Here is a 17,913-nt window from a genome sequence, read left to right as displayed (position 1 = left end):
AGGGTGTGCAAGTTTAGAGATGAACAAGTACAATATAAGAACTAAAGTTAAGTTATATTATATTAGGGATTTTTGTTACACAAGTGGATTTTAGTTGCTCCTGTAACCATTTAACTATCTATATTTATCTCATAACATCCTGTTGTAAACTTCAAATACACATGATAAAAATTTATCCCAGTAAATAAATACTTCAGTCAGAAGAAAGGTCTCTAGGCCCATCTAGAGATGAAAGATGGACAGAAGATACTAGACTACCATTTTTTTATGGATGAACAGTGCTACGTGGTATATAAATACCCTATTTGATTAATCCACGCAGATATCAATGGGCACTTGGAGACCATTCTTCTAAGTGAAGTATCCTAACAAAGGAAAAACAAACACCACATGTATTCAATGCTAGACTGGAACTAGCGGATCAAGACTTGCATGCACATAGGGGAGTAAATGAGAGGGGTTCAAGTAGGTGGGGACAGGGAGGAGAGGCTGGCTTACTTCACACCTAAAAGACACATTGCACACACGTTCTGGGCGAAGGAAACACAACTTTCACTTGAAATATACAAAGCAAACTATGTAACCAAAACATGTGTACCCCTAGAATATTCTGAAATGAACTAAAATAAAATAAAATAATAAATACTGAGCCGTCTCCCAGCACCACCTATCCACCGTACCCCCCATACACTGCCTCTTCCCCCTATTTTTCCAGAAGGAATATGATGGAAAGTATAAAAATGTATATTTGAAATTAAATTTATAGATGTTACAGCCCCTTAAAAGAAATAACTGCCACAGATGGCAATTGAGATGAGGGTAAGGAACAACGGTGGGCAAAGGGTTCCTTTCTGCTAGACTATTTTGCATGTACAAAAATTCAACCAGGGTGGAATATAGAGAAACAGACAGAGCGTCATATTGGAAGCCCTACTCTGTGTCAGGTACCGGAATAAATTAACAAATGGATGAAGAGTAGGACCGAGTCTAAGAGAGGAGAGCTTTTTCGTGTATGCCTTCTCTATAAATTTCCATAATCCATTTAGAGTTCAGATGTCTCCAATCAAAGGAAGTTAGGCATTTTGTACTATTTAACTTTGATAATGTACTTAGAAAAGAATGCCTGGCACATAGTAGAAACTTAAATATTTGTTGAATGAGTGAATGGTTATAAGTACTTTTCAAAGACAAAATAAATCATCTGCCACTTCTAATGTATTTGGAAAGACATCAATAGATGGCTATTGTAACGAAGATTACAGATGCTAGTTAAGATAATTTAACTGTGTAGTAGTTTATTTATTCTACTACAGAATTTTTGTTCAGAACCCCTGGGGGAAAACTTTTGTTGTGATTACTTCTAGGCTGGCAGTTGGTGACTCTACTCCAGAACAAGATCTCAAACCAAGCCCATGTCCTTTCTTTATGTCCCTGCCATTTCACCATCCAGTTGTTAACACATTTTAAAATCTGACAGGTTATTTCACTTCCAAAATGATACTAAAAGTCACACATGTCAGAACTCTACTTGATAAGTTGTGTTCGTTTCAAATGTGGTGAGCACTGAATCCTCACTCTTTAAATCCTGCAAAGTGTATCAATAATTATGCCAAATCTATCCAACAGTTGATTGAGGTGTTTTCAGTTTGATATGGGTGTCAAAATGCGAACATTAACTTTATTCAGATCTTTGCCTGATACGTTGAATGGGGAAAAAAAAAATCCATTCATACATCATAGATTCATCCCTAATGCTGGAAATCAGGAAAAGATAGCTCAGATTCCACACCCATTTTCTTTGTGGTTACAGGGATGACTTTGCCACCTGGTACCCTGTCCCTCTTTATTATACCCAATTATATCAGTCATATATAAAAGTTCTAAGAAGGATACAAGTTTGTGTAATACCCAAGTGGTGCTTTACAAACAAATAATTTTTGTGACTCTAATTTCTTATCTTTTTTAAAAAGGTGAATACTTCTTTAACTATAAAATAAATGTTAAAAGGCTCTTGGACACAGTCTTATCTCAGCCTCTCCTGACTTACACATATATGTTCCTACTTTATCGTGAGTGGCTGAACTCCAATCAGAGAAAATTCATTAATGGAAACTCTTTATTTTGGGCTTCCTACTATTTATGTGTGATCTTCCCAGTTCGTAGCTATATTTATGCTGGAGAAGACAGAAATAACCTATGAAAAAAACAGGAGCAATGAAATTGAATATTTAAAGTGATGTTAGGAGCCACCCAGGTAGTAATCCTGGAAGACTCCAACTATGTAATAAAATCCACATAAACATGAAGTATAAATTGAGTGAAAAAGAAAAGAATACTTTATAATAAATAATAGACCAACCTTGGAATTAAAGTATCAATACACATATACATGAAATTTCCTTAAGGAAAAGTGTAAGTAAAGATCACCACATTGTTTTTTTTTTTTATTGTGAAGCTCTTCAAGAAATAGGTTACCAATTAGATATGACAGACAGATCACTCTCAGGTACATACATTTTTTTTTCAAATGCTAATTTTTGTCCATAGAGCTGAGAATTCTTTTGTAATTGCATAGTTGTCCATGTTTCCAGTTCCTTCCCTACGAGGTCCTCTAACCATAAACAACAATGCCCCAAGGTTAAAATCTAAACATAAGTTCATCATCATCTTTTAATTTTGTGGCCTTAAGCTTTTGACCCAAAGAAGTGTTGGGAGTTCACAAGGGCAGGACTAAATGAAGCGAACACTGGTCTTGGGAACCCAAGCACTGACCTTAAAGATGGAAACTGAATTGCCTGCTCCCAAGGATATTGTTATAATCAGGTATGTGAAAATGAGCAGTTTAAGAATGTGTGAGAGAGAGAGAGAGAGAGAGAAACATTTTAAAGACTTTGATTTGGCATAAGTATTTGGTGCATATTTTATATTTTTTAATTTTATTTTTTTATCATGTTCTGTTTTAAAAACTGTAGATAGAAGAGTTAAGCTCTGACTTTTAATGAATTGCTGTGAAATTTAGTTACATACATTACTCCAACGGTGGGGGGGGGGCAATTACAGTTCATTATATGCATCCCAAGTTGTTTATTCCTTACGATGCACAAGTTTAGATTAAGGACTCGTTTCTGCCAAGAGCTTCCCCCCCACCACCAAATAATTTCACAACAGAGTAAAAACACATGGACTTTATATAAAGTAAAAATAGAAGTGATATAAGGGTTGTATTTTTATAGCTGTATTTGAGTACATTTCAAATGAATGTTTGTTAAACAGGGGGAAAAATCAGACTGGCATTGTCGTGATTCTAAGCGAATTAGGTGAGGCAGGAACAGGAAGAATCTGAGTAGCTTGCATTTAATTAGCACTTACTGGTACAAAATAAATTAGACAGATTTGTCTTGTTTTATGAGCAAGATCCTGTTTTTCTATTTCATTTTCTTTGTGCTTTTGGTAAGGACGGATCTGGCGCTTTGGATACTAAATAGGCAACTAATTCAATTGGTGCTTTCTCCGAGGGTCTGCTTGCAAACCGGTGCCAGACTCACTGGTCCTTTGTGTACTGCCCGCCCTGCATGTGTCTGGGCTCCCCTGGCCAGTCCGTTTTTTTGTCTCTGATGGTTAATAAGCTTTGAGCCTAGTAGTCAAATGTGGTGGGAACGGGGACAAGACGAGGGTCCTTAGTGAAGGTGTTTGTTGTTAAATAGAACAATTCAGCTGTCTCTTTAGAAAACTTGACAAAAGGAAATGCTCCCTGCTGAAAATTTTCTTAGCCTGTTGCACAAAAGATGAAGTTTGTTTAAGAAATTGCTGCTAAAGAAAGCGTCAACCCATTAAGGTAATTATATGGAACCTGTGCCGTATAACAGCTTAATTGATGTTAATGTTTGTCTAATTGGTGATTGGGAGAGTGCAAAGGACTAAAGGTCTTCCGAGCACTTTCAGTCACGGCTCTGAAAGGGGCTCTTCTGGTTTTCACAGTTATAACAATGCCTGCGCGTCTTTCTCAGATTACGCCTTGTTTTCAGCCCCTTACAGCATTCTGCTCCACTACTTAAAGCGTAAAATAAGGGTGAAGAGCCATTGTCTAATGCAGCCTTTTTCAAAGAGTGTTTCTGACAGGGATTGTTCTAGGAATCAGGCAGGAGAGAAGGGAGTGTGAGAGGTGAAAGCCACTATCACCCACTTGTGTCACCTCCCCAATGAGCAGCAAGAGCCGCCTAATTGCTGCATCTGGTTTTTTTTTCCCCTCCGAGCCTCCATTCTCTTAAACAAGATCCTTACACCAATGCCACATGTTCCTGTGGAATCTATCAAACAAAACAAAACAACAGCAACAGCAACAACAACAACAAAAAAAACAACACACCCCAACCTGGCTGACATTTTAAAAAATTGGCATAAAAAGAACCGTTAGGAAAACAGACCCAACCATTAAGTACAGGCACAAAAATATATGAACTTCTCTCTTTCCCGGGATTTCACACCCTGTATGGACATATTTACAAATATAATTAGATAAAACAATACACATGGGTACCTAAACACACACATGTGATTTTTTCTGTGTAAGGATGCAGGCGTGGGGATTACATGGATGCTTAACACACGAAGACACAAATGCCTATAGGTTTGGAAACCCTGCGTTTGTTTCCTGAGGAGAAAGCCATCCAAATGGGTCATCCACTCATGGTTTAAAAAAAAAAAAAGTGAAAGTAAACATCATTGATCCAGGTTATAAAACTCAAATGCTTAAATATTTCATATCCGTAGATAAACTGATTAAAGAGCCAAGACTTGCCTTAAAAAAATTCTCAGCTTCTGCACTCTTTTACACACACACACACACACACACACACACACAATGCATTTAACATCCTCCCCCCTCAATCCCTGCAAAGTTAGAGTTCTCAGGCTTCCCAATTTTTATGTTTTACATTCCTATATTTAACAGATTGATATTTTCCTGTTTGTTCTCTTTACGATTTCTTTTCCACATGCAGGGTGCATTCATGTGCTATCCTAATGAGGAAATGACGAGTTTTTATCAACCTTATTAAACACACACCCAGAAGATATCCATTTTAATAAGGGGCCAATTACTAAGTGTGTCTTCAGTTAGAAAGAACTTAGCTTTTACCTTGTTCTTTGGCTCTCCATGTCTCTAATTAATTGAATCTTGAAATCGTTGGACTTTCAGCTTAAGAGAAGACTGAAGAAGGGAACTTAACGACACTGCCTATTCCTTTATGTCTAGAACGGGCTAAAAAAAAAAAAAAAAACACCTGTAATGCTAAAAGACTCAGGCTTTTGTCTGTTTCTAATATTACTTTTCTGCCTAATTGCCATCACTGCCACGTACATTAGGCCTTTTTTCAGCAGGGTTAAAACAGGGCCAGTGATGAATGGAAAACTGATTGTACTGCTGTCAAACTTGAATGTGAGGCTTATTCTAGAGATAGAAGTATGAGGAAAAGGACAGAGAATTGCACTTCATTAAAGCTCTACCAAGCTGATTGGAGTGGAGGAGGTAATTGAGATTTAAAGTGGCATTCCCATCACACTGTCCCTTTTTCAACTTAACAACTGTCATTCAAGCCACATAGGGCAACAATTGGCCAGATTTCCCAGCTCTTCTGAGTAATAAAACAGACACTCACCTTCTGGCTATTCGTTTTACTTACTTTGTTCTAATTTCCAATTCATGTGTCATTAGTGAACGAAGATTGACAAGAAATAGCTTTGACCTCACAGATTTGACCTTCAACCCCAAAGACCCAACTCTAGTCTGAACATAGGTTGGAATATGCTAAGAAACACCTTTCCTTTGCACAAGAATGAATGGCAGTTTTTTCATCATTGTACCACCCCCTGCTTGCCACTACATTTAGACTATGAGACATGTCAACTGCTTGTCACAATTACAATAGACACAGCAAACCAGAATTTTCCCCAAATCCAAGGGGAACTTCCTGAACAAAGAGTAAATTTTATTGCACAGATTTTGGAGACCTCCAATTTGTAGAGCCATAATGAATGCATCCCACAGACAAATAGGTAGTTGTTAATTATCCCAGCAATTTCTTTTTTTAATGTGCTAACAACACAGCGCGCTAAGCCTTCATATCCTACACTGTTACCTGATGATCTCATCACATTTGAAAGGATGGTAGTCTGGGAAGAAGGCATTATTATAGCAAGGATGCATGACAACAAGTTACATGATTACAATCCCCTATTTTCCTGATTTATTAAAAAGAAAGTGTGATATTTTGGAAATAGATGAGTGTAGCCACACCTTTCTGAACCATCTGAAGTCATTTACGTACAGTATCACTTTAAGATAAACATAAGCTTTGTGTTTTCCTTAACTGACTATCCGAAATCTCACGTATACCAATTTTGTGTCATCAAAGCATGCTGTGGGTAAAAATTGCTGAAGGGCAAGACCTATGACCCCAGTAAGAACCCTCAATGAATCTACAAGTAATTTATGCCTTTCACGTAAATAGAAATCGGATCCTGGCCATCTATGATGGCAAGGAAATTGTTACGTTTTCTTCATATTAAGTAACAAACATTTAGAGGATGCTAGTGTTTCACCCGCTCCCGTAGTAAAAACAAAAACGGAATGGTGAGATACCTTACTTTATCGGGTCAAGTGTTTAAAAACTTGATTCTGTTTCCTTCATGATGAAACATTTTGAAAACCCTGGTGACTGCTTTGACTTTAATGCCCTGGGAAGTCAGGTTCATTTTACTAGTGACAGTCATTCCTCTGCAGGATTTCCCCCCCAATAACGGATACAGGACTGAGCTGGCTTCCCTTTAATGGATGTGACAGTGCTTTGGTTTCCCTTGCATCATTATTCTGTTCTAACAAGAATTCGCATCCCTCATTTTGCTTCCCTGTGTTGTCTGAATTTCTTGTTTGTGTTCCTGAAACAGGACGATACAATATATTTTCTTACAGGAGGAGGCATTCACTTTCGTGAGAAATCACATTTGTTACCCCATCGTCCCTAAGTACTCTCCAAGCTACTACCTTCAGAACATTTAAATAAAACTCAAAGAACTGATTTCTTTGGAAGGAGGTGATTAGCATATAAATGAAAAAGAATCATTGCAGAATAGAACACCCTTCCAGAGTATGACATAGTTAAGAGTTTACTAATAATTACACAAATTCAGAGAGTCTGTTAGGGATAGAGCGTTCTTTATTAGATTTGCACAATTGCATGCAAAACATGCTTTCAGGGTGATGACAATCACGTATCTGTCATCGCTTTGCCCTGATACGTGTACCTCTCCGTTGCATAGTGACCTTCTTCCAGCCAAACAGCAAAGAAAACTCTTTGTATCTAGAATTTTGCTGTCCTGTGAGTAAATGTTCATGTTTTTATAGGACAGAGGCGGTCAGACATTGTGGTTTTAGTCAACAGCGCATCAGTGGTCATCAGAAGAAATCTCTAACTGTTGGTAGCTTCCATAGGGATGTCTTTTCTTTTATCCTACACCTGTGACAATTAGCCCGTGTCAGTGAAGCTAACGAGAGTCGGCCCACAGGTCAAGGGTCGGGGCACTGTCAAGAGGAAGTTATTCTTCAGTCCACTAAATCTCTTATCATTTTCGTCTACTGCGATATCCACCTGGCAGGCAGAGAATGTGAGCCATTGTCTTATTCTAAGGGCTGCACTTTCTGCCTCGAAGACAGCACATCTTATTATTTTTCTTATAATGTTCATGTTTTAATCTTCAAAATAAATACACTCAACTGGCAAACCATTTTGAAGACCCACAATATTTATACCAAAATCACAACAGGGAACAATATTAGGTTTCAGGTATCGCAGTCATAGTACATGCAGTACCAATTGAGGGGAAAAAAGAAAGAGTTAACTAAAGTATAACAAAGTGAGAAGCAGTGGGGAAATAATGAATGGCAGGAGAGTTGGCAACTTTCTGTGTGCCTGAGTCTGTGTCTACATGTGGGCAGGCCCACCCCAGATAATATGGACTAGCACAACATCCTGTTAGCAAGTATGTTTCTGGGATATAATAAAACATCCTCTGAAAAAATATTTTCACAATGGACTTCAGTTAACTATACACAGTTGGATCTGCTTATGCTATACTTGGATATAATGAAATTCCATTTAGAATGTGGTATAGTGAAAGGCTCAGTTATCCTAATGTAGTACAGTATGCAAATTGTAATTCCCCTCATCATGAGATTCAACTTGAAAGGAAAATCTTGTCTCAAAAAGAAGTCTTCTTTAAAACCAAACAAAACATCGCTTCGTTCCAATGTATTAGAGAGTACGCAAACAAAACTAGATCTCTGGAAACTTCAAAAGAGCAGGTTCAAAGTGACGAAGTTGGACTTTCTCATGGCAAGGAGACTACAGGGCAAAGAAGTTTCATGCTATTCTTCGTATTCAGGGAAATGTAAAGTAACTCTCTAGCGTTTGCATATCACTTTTATCTTCTGGCCACTCCAGGAAGAATAGCAGAGTGGGATGAAAATTTTTGAATGGAACATGGGGAACCATATGTTTAGTCTCAAGTCTGTGGAATAACATGGTTCTCAGTTTTCCTAGCTGTCAAATGGGAGAGCTCCTTTCTGAACTCTGGAGTTTTAAAGGCCTAACAGCATCTTTTTCCCTCCTCAGCTAAAGACAGAAAAGTCTCCTCTGTGCTCTCTGAAAAGTTGTATCTTAGTTCTAATAAAAACATACACTCCACTCACCTGGGCTTGACCTTTCTGAGGACAGATACAATGTCTTCTTCACCTTAATTTTTCTTTGGAGACATTCTCAATATGTCACCCCTGGTACGGTGCCATGACATCACAGCTCACAGCAACCTCAAACTCTTGGACTCAAGCGATTATCTTGCTTCAGCCTCCCAAGTAGCTGGGACTACAGGTGCCTGCCACAATGCCCGGCTAGTTTTAGAGATGAGGTCTCACTGTGTCTCAGGCTGGTCTCGAACCTGTGAGCTCAAGCAATCTACCCACCTTGGATTCCCAGAGTCCTAGGATTAAAGGCCAGAGCCACTGCACCTGGCCTCATGTGTAATTATTAATTTGCTTTTAGAAGTATAAAAAGGGTTAGGGTTTGGATGTCAAATTATATTGTATTCACCATTTCCTTAATGGATGTAGAAACTATATATTGCCAATTTCCTTGAAATCAATATCATTGAGATTCTAGTACTCATTACAAAATAACTCTAAATTCTTCTACCTTTCTTTATCTTCTGTTTGTTTTAAAGCATGGAGATTATTTTAGCAAACAACTAAAGTGTACTCAGAATAGATTTTGGCTTCTACATTTACTGTCACCCAATATTTAAATACCCTGCTCCAAAGACAGCACAGGAGTTCTTTACATATTTAAGGTAATAGGAGTCCAATAGAGTCCTGTCCTTTGATGATCTCTCCAGATTGCACCTAGGGATCTCACATTTTCATTATCATTAATTTAAGTAACCAACCCTCTGCCTTATTTGTTAAGGTTATACATAAAAACTGATGCTGACATTTTTTGAAAAAAAAAATAACTCTTTACTTTGAAACATAAATAACATATTCCAATAGGTCTTGTGAGAAACACTAATTCTTCAGACAAGACACACTTGAAAGGACAGGATTTGGTACATTCTGTCTTTATGACAATAACTATTAGAATAAGTGATGTCTCATTACATAAAGCACATAGTTCAAAAGTTGTGATACTTGGTCCTTTCATAGATAGCTACATGTCAGTGACATGTCAATTAGTGATGCCAGAATGGGACATAATTTTCCTAAGTCATTCCCCAGTTCAACCACCGTTTGCCCCGCCTTGACACGTTTTTTCAAACAATCCACTCGTTCATTCAAATATCCTATATGCTTATAAATCAAAGACTCTGATAAAGGCCTTGATGTGAAGACAAACCAAAACTGGGTAAAATACATGGCTTTGTGAAATAAAACTTTTAGCTTACAAAGAAAATAACATTTCAACATTTTATAATTCCAGTGGAAATATAGGCATTTTTTGGCAGGGTCTTTCAAGAACCTATAGTTCTCTTCCTGGTTCCACGCCCTCCAGGGCTGACTTAGTTTTTCACTTTTGAGGTAGCAGAAGCAAATGGTTTTAAATACCATCAGATAAAATGAGCCAGTTGGACATTAGACTAGCCCAGCTTCCTTCTTTTTTATTTTAGTTCTGTTGCTTAATCTTCTTCATGTCATACTTAAGTAAAAATGGAAGAATGTGTCAGAGGAAACTTACAGGTGAGTTGTGACAGTCACTCCTGACCAGTCACCAGCTGAATTGTCAAACCATGAAAATTGCTCTTAATAACTTTATCACAGGCAAAATGGACAGGAGGAAATAAGAATGATCCCTATAAATGTTTGTTATATTTTTTAATTCTTGAAAATAATCACAGCTTTAACACTGTTTCATCTTAGAAGTCATACTGGTTAAGAGTGGGCAGAACTAGAGAATAAAAATAGTGTTAATGACACCTCCTCGAATTCTCGAGATTTCAGAAGTCCCTGTGGCATCTTTCAATGGTCACTTGTCATCAAAACTGAATTCAGCTGTTTCCAAAAACTTAGAAAAGCTAATAACACCAATGAAAGAGGAAAAGACGAAACGGTGCCTGTTTCTACACTTGAGTGATGTACATTCAAGAAAAGATAACTGGGAATCTTTTCGAAACAATACCTGAATGATTTCTGTGATAGGCAAATGTATTTTTTTTAAATGGCCTATAAAGAATGTTCCCCCTCTCCATATTAAATGCATAATAAACTCTCATCCCTCCATGTGAAGGACCACTAAAATCTGCCCAGAACAACCTTAATTAAATACAAGATCAGCCTCAAAATCAGTTCTGCTGAGCGTGAAAGTCACAAGAGTATATGACTGTTTAGCTTAAATCGTGTTTAAAGAATTGAATGAAAAACATTCTAGTAAAAGAAAATCCATGTTCGTAATGTATTCTGGAGTCTTCTCTCTCCTTCGTTTGCTTTCTCTGAGTCTGTCCATTCAATCTCTGGTTCTTCTTCCTACTAAGATTCTTAGTTGTAAAAAAAAATCTTTCATTTAATGTGGTTTCAGAATCTACATTGTTTTTTTGATGAAATTATTTATTTTGAGATAACTTTATATCCCTATGTAGTTGTAAGAAATAATATAAAGAAACTCTGTGTTCCCTTTCTTCAGTTTCCCCAATAATAGCATTTTGCGAATATATTACAACCAGGATGTTGGCGTTGATACTGTCAAGATACACGGCATTTCCATCACCGCAAGCATCACCCAAGCTGCCTGTTACAACCACCCTGCTTCCTCCTAACTCTGTACTCTGCTTTTCAACCCCAAATTTGTTCTCTATTTCTGTAATTTTGACATTTCAATAATGCCATATAAATGGAATTACAAAATACTTAACTTTTTTTTTTTTTGCAGTTTTGGCGGGGGTCGATCTTGAACCCGCCACCCCCTAGTATATGGGGCTGGTGCCCTACTCCTTGAGCCACCTCGCATAAAACACATAACTTTTTAGGACTTTTTTTCATCCTTCAAAATTACCTGGAGATTCATGCAGGTTGTGGTGTGTTATCAGCACCTCCTCTCAGTAATCTGGGGTGTAGACGTTCTGTTTAATCAGTCACCTGTTGAAGGCTGGCGAGGGTAGTTTCCAATTTAGGGAGATTACAAATAGACCTACTTATTAGCATCAGTCTTGCCTCTCTTTTTATATTTTAGTCATTGTGAGAGGTATGTAGTGATATCTCGTGTTTTTTTTTTAATTAATAACTTGTATTTCTTAGAAGAGTGTTAGATTCACAGCAAAACTGAGCAGCAGCGAGTTTCCATATACTCCGTCCCCTCTCCCACCCCACCCCCACACACAACCTCCCCTGCTGTTGACATTCTGACCACATCTGTTACAATCAATGAACCTGCACTGACACAGCATGGCCACACAAAATTCATCATTCACATTAGTGTTTACTCTTGGTTGTACAAAGGCATAGTGACATATGTGACCATTGGGATATTCTACTAACAGTTTCACCACCCTGACCGTTCTTCATGCTCTATCTATTCATCCTTCCCACCCTGTAACCCGTCAACTATTGATTTTTTTACTATCTCCATACAGTTGCCTTTTCCAGAATGTCTTACAGTTGAAATCATACAGTACCTTTCAAATTGGCTTCTTTCACTTCCTAACATGTGTTCACTTTTCCTCTGTGTCTTTTCCTAGCTTGCTATCTCATTTATTTTTACTGCTGAGTAATATTCCACTCTCTGGATCGGCCACAATTTATTTATCCATCCACCTATTGAGAGACATAGTTGCTTTCGAGTTCTAGCAATTAATAAAGCTGCTACAAACATCCCAATGAAGATTTCAGGTGGACTGAAGTTTTCATTCCTTTGGGTAGATATCATTTTTATAGGTGTGTAGTGGCTTCTCCCGGTTGTTTTAATTTCCAATTTCCTCATGATATAAGTTGAACATCATCTCATATGCTATCTCTGTTATCTTCTTTGGTGAGAATTTGTTCAGGTGTTTTACCCTTTTAATTGTGGTGTTTATTTTCTTATTGTTGAGTTTTAAGAGTTTTTGGTATAACTGATGTAGCAATCTTTTATCAGATGGGGATGTGTATTTTGCAGACATTTTTTCCCCAGTCTGGGGCTCATCATATTCTTTTGTCCTTATGGTTTTAACTTGGAATTCCCTGATGATTAGCAATGCTGCATGTTTCTTTATCTCGTTATTTACCATATGCATATTCCTTTCCCTGAAATGTCCCTCCGTATCTTTTGATGATTTCCTCATTGGATTTTTTGTTTGTTTCATTTTGTTTACTGTTGAGTGATGAGTTCCTTAAATAGACTAGATACTAAAGAAATATCTGGTTTGTGGGTGGTGCCTGTGGCTCAGTGGGTAGGGTGCCGGCCTCATATACCAAGGGTGGTGGGTTCAAACCCGGCCCCAGCCAAACTGCAACAAAAAATAGCAGGTGTTGTGGCGGGCACCTGTAGTCCCAGCTACTCAGGAGGCTGAGGCAAGAGAATTGCCTAAGCCCAGGATTTGGAGGTTGCTGTGAGCTGTGACGTCACAGCACTCTACCAAACCAAGGGCGATAAAGTGAGACTCTGTCTCCAAAAAAAAAAAAAAAAGAAAGAAAGAAAGAAAGAAAAAGAAAAGAGAAAGAAGAAGAAATATCTGGTTTACAAATATTTTCTCACATCCTAGCCACTACCTTTTCCTCTTAACAGGGTCTTTCACAGCTAAAATTTCCAAATTTATGAAGTGATACTTGTCAATGTTAGCTTTATGTATTTTGCTTTCAGTATCTTGCCTGACAACTCTGCCTAATCCTACATCCAGAAGACCTTTATGTTTCTTTCTTTTTTCCTTTTTGTAGTTCAGAACATTAGAGGTTACAAATGTTTTGTTTACGTGCTTTGTCTTTTGTATAGATTGAGCCAAAGTTATAAATGGGCCCTTCACCCCCAGATGGTGCACACTTCACCCAAGAGTTTTGAACAGGCTTTTCCTTCCTCCTTTCTTCCCCCGGCTTCATTTTCATTGATATTTACTTCCATATATGCACTTAAATGTTGATCAATAAGTTCCAACTTTGTATGGAGTACATGTGTTTGGTTCTCCATTCTTGTGATGTTTCACTTAGATGAATGGTTTCCAGTTTCACTCAGGTTGTCATGAAACATACTAGATCAGCATTTTGGGGGGATGAGTCGTACTTCATAGTATGGATATACCACATTTTATTCATCTATTCATGTATCGGTGGGCACTTAGGTTGTTTCCATGTCTTTGAGATTATGAATTGTGCTGCTATAAACATTTGTGTGCAGATATTCTTTGAATAAAATAACCCTTTTTCCTTTGAGTATATACCCAGCAGTGGAATTATGGATCAAGTGGTAAGTTTACTTTAACTTCTTTAAGTATCGCTGTACAACTTTCCACAGAGGTTGTGTTAATTTGCAGTCCCAACAGTGTAGTAGAATTCCCTTGTCTCTGCATCCACACCTGCGTCTGTTGTCTTGGTATCTTTTAATATGAGCCATTCTCATGGAGATTAGGTGATATCTCATGGTAGCTTTGATTTGCATGTTGCTAATAATTAGAGACACTGAGCATTTTTTCACAAGTTTGTTGGCCGTTAGTATATCTTCATTTGAAAAGTCTCTGTTCTTTTTTTTCTTTTGCCCACTTTTTAAAAATTAAATCATAGCTGTGTGAATTAATGCAATTACAGACTACAATGTGCTGTTTTACATACAATTTGAAATGCTTTCATCAAACTAGTCAACATAGCCTTCATAGCATTTTCTTAGTTATTGTGTTAAGACATTTCTATTCTACACCTAGTACATGTCACATGTACCCTTGTAAGATGCACCATAAGTGTGGTCCCCCCAGTTACTCTCCCTTTTTGCTCACTATTTAATGGGGTAATTTGGTTGTTTGTTGCAGATTTTCTTGAGTTCTTTGTAGATTCTGGTTATCAGTTCTTTGACAGACTGGGAATATTTACAAGCTTGGGAATATTTTCTCCCATTCTGTGAGTTGTCTATTTCCTCTTTTGACTATGTATTTGACTATGTTTCCTTTTAGACATTTTATATATTTTTATTCTACACTTAAGTTCATAATCCAATTTGAGTTAGTTTTTGGGTAAGGCATGAGACATAGGTCCAGGTTTATTTTTTGCCTATAATTGTTCGATTATTCTAGCACCATTTATTGAAAAAGCTATCTTTCCTCCACTGAAGTGCTATTTTACCATTTTCAACAATTGATTGGGTATATAGTATTTGGGGATAGTTGGGTCTATCTGGATTCTCTACTCTGTTTCATTGAATTATGTGTCTGTTCCTCCACAAATCTTGCATTCTTGATTATTGTAGGTATATACTAAGCCTTGAAAATGGACATACTGATTCCTAGCTCTTCATTCTTCTTTTCAAAATTGCTTTGAAGAACTAGTTATCCTAGTTCTTTTCATTTCCCACAGGAATTCAAAATAGCCTTGTTTATCTCTACAAAACAATTTTCTGGGATATTGGTAGGAATTGGATCAAACTTGCATATCAATCTGAGGAGAATTGACATCTTTACTATTTTGAGTTTTCCAATATACAAACACAGTATGTCTCTCCATTTATTTAGATCTCCTTCAATTTCTTCCATCAGTGTTTTGCAATTTTCAGAGTACAAGATTTGTAATGTTTTATGATTTTATTGTCTGACTGATTATAAATGGTATTGTAATGGTATTGTATTTTTTAGCAAATGGAATTCACTGCATCATTTAATGATAGGGATATGTTCTCAGAAATGCACCATCCAGTGATTTCATTATTGTGTGAATATCACAGAGTATATTTACACAAATATAGATTTTAGGCTGTTATACCGACCACACCCAGGGTATGTGGAACAGCCTCTTGCTCCTAGGCTACAAGCCTGTACACAATTGTAACACATAAGTATTTATGGATCTAAACATAAAAAAGGTACATTAAAAACATAGTATCATAATCCTATGGGACCACATACAGCCCATCACTGACCATAACATGGTTATGTAGCACATAACTGTATTTTATTAAATACATTTATGAGGATTCATATGGGATACTGATGTCTAGTTTTCTATTTTTGAACTGTCTTTGTCATTTTTGTGTGTTTCAGGGAATACTACTACTTTCATAAAATGAATTGGAAATTATTCCCTTCTCTTTTATTTTCTGGAAGAGGATGTATGGAATTAGAGTTAACTACCAATTCTTTAAACATTTGGTAGAATTAACCAATGAAATCATCTGAACCTGAAGATTCTTTTATCAATTACATATTTGATCTCCTTAATCATTATGGGTATATTCACATTTTCCATTTCATATTTTATGAGATGTGGTAGTTTGTATATTTTTAGGAACTAGGGCATTTCATGAAGCTTATGTGTGTAGAGTTTTTGTAGTATCCCCTGATTATTCATTTGATGTCCAAAGGATCTACAGTGATACTCTTTTCTCATTCCCAATATAATCACTTGAGTTGTCTCTCTCTTTTTTTCCTATAAATCTTACTAGAGGTTTCAACTTGATTAATTTTTGCAGAGAATCAGCTCTTTATTTTATGGGTATGTCTCTACCTTTGTTTTTTCAATTTCATTGATTTCTGCTCTTTATTATTCCCTTCCTTTCTACCTTCCCTCCTTCTACTTGCTTTGGGTTTATTTTGCCTCCACTGACACATCCCTGGCTGGAAAGTTGGAAAGCTTCATTACTGACACCACAGGGATGGGCAAAATAGGAAGGAAAGGCCTGTCTGGAAGTGGGGCTGGTCTGGTGCCTCATTACAGCAAGTTTGGCTCTCCAAGTGATCTCTCCTGACATGAGAGGGCAGGGGGAGAGGACAGACACCCGGGAGATGGGGAGAGGGCTCATTGCTGCTTTGGGAGAAGAGAAGAACAAAGGTCTTAGCTCCCTTCTCAGCCTTCTCCATTACTACTGCAGTGAGGAATTGGAGGATTTGCAGCCTGGAGATAGTGGCAGTCTGGTCTCCTCGTTCAGCCCTAGCCGGTGCAAGTTGGGTGGGACCACAGTTTTTTCTGCTACGTTTTGGCTGAAGTAAAACAGTTATTGTCTGTGTGAATACAGACAAAAATCTTGCTAGACTGCTCCTTTCTTGAGAGAGAAGACAGTTTCATGAGAGCGTTTTGTGTCTGTAGCCATTGGCATTTCCCATTTACCTACTTCTTCACCACCAACCCTGAGATACATGAAACAAGAAGAAAACATGGAGAACTGGCTTTGAGTCCCGAAGTCTTCAGCCAGCATGGCTTTTTCTCTTTGATTTTCAGTCATCTTTTGTTTACCTTGTATATCACATCCAGGGGGTTTGCTCTATCTGCCTATAAGTCAATCTACAAAATCATTTTATAATGTATAATGATATTTATAACATATATTACATTGGCCATGATCCACTCAGTATACATAGAAACCTTTCCTCAATAGAAAGTTTATACGAGCTTACCTGGGGAGTAATTGGATAAGCAAAGTAAACAAACCCATGTTTACAGAACTACCTTAATGTAATTTTTGTGGTCCTATTAAAAGCTAGAAAATTAACGAATATACAGCTCCAGATCTTAACTACTTAAAAGTAATGAAATATCTTAAATTTTTAGTTCCCAGAGTTTAGGGAAAAGTGTAGAATTCTCTGAAGAATGTAGGAAGTGGAATAGATCTGCCAACATTTTTTGTATTTTATCTCAAGAAATATTTACTCTTATTTAGTGATATTTGGCTTATTTTATTAAGAAAACTGCAATTCCTCTATTGTCAAGTGTGTTCAAGAACTGTTTACATTGGCTGAACTGATTGAACAAGCGTTCCTATGGGTTGTCTCCGATTGGTGGAGTTCTGCCAAATACCTGTTGTCATGTCTTACTGAGACCAGCTACTTACACCGAAAAATATCTCTCAATGAAAAAAAGTAACTATTTTGCATTTGAATTATATAAACAGTTGTCAGATTTAGCAAAAACCATATACAAGTTAAACTTGAATTTCAGATAAATAGCAAATAAGTTTTAGTGTACATATGTCCTATGTAATATTTGGAACATAAAAGCATATCTCATGCAATGTCTGTAATATTTGTGAGGAAACAATTATTTGTAATTCATCTGAAATTTAAATTTAACTGGGTGTCTCACATTTCATCAAACAATCACTTTTTTTTTTTTTTGGAGACAGAGTTTCACTTTATGGCCCTGGGTAGATTGCCATGGCGTTACAGCTCACAGCAACCTCTAACTCCTGGGCTTAGGCCATTCTCTTGCCTCAG

Source organism: Otolemur garnettii, unplaced genomic scaffold (genome assembly GCF_000181295.1).
Source record: "Otolemur garnettii isolate 467f Iridium unplaced genomic scaffold, OtoGar3 scaffold00052, whole genome shotgun sequence".
Classification (NCBI taxonomy): domain Eukaryota; kingdom Metazoa; phylum Chordata; class Mammalia; order Primates; family Galagidae; genus Otolemur; species Otolemur garnettii.
The sequence above is the reverse complement of the archived record's forward strand: the minus strand, read 5'-3'. Positions refer to the sequence as shown.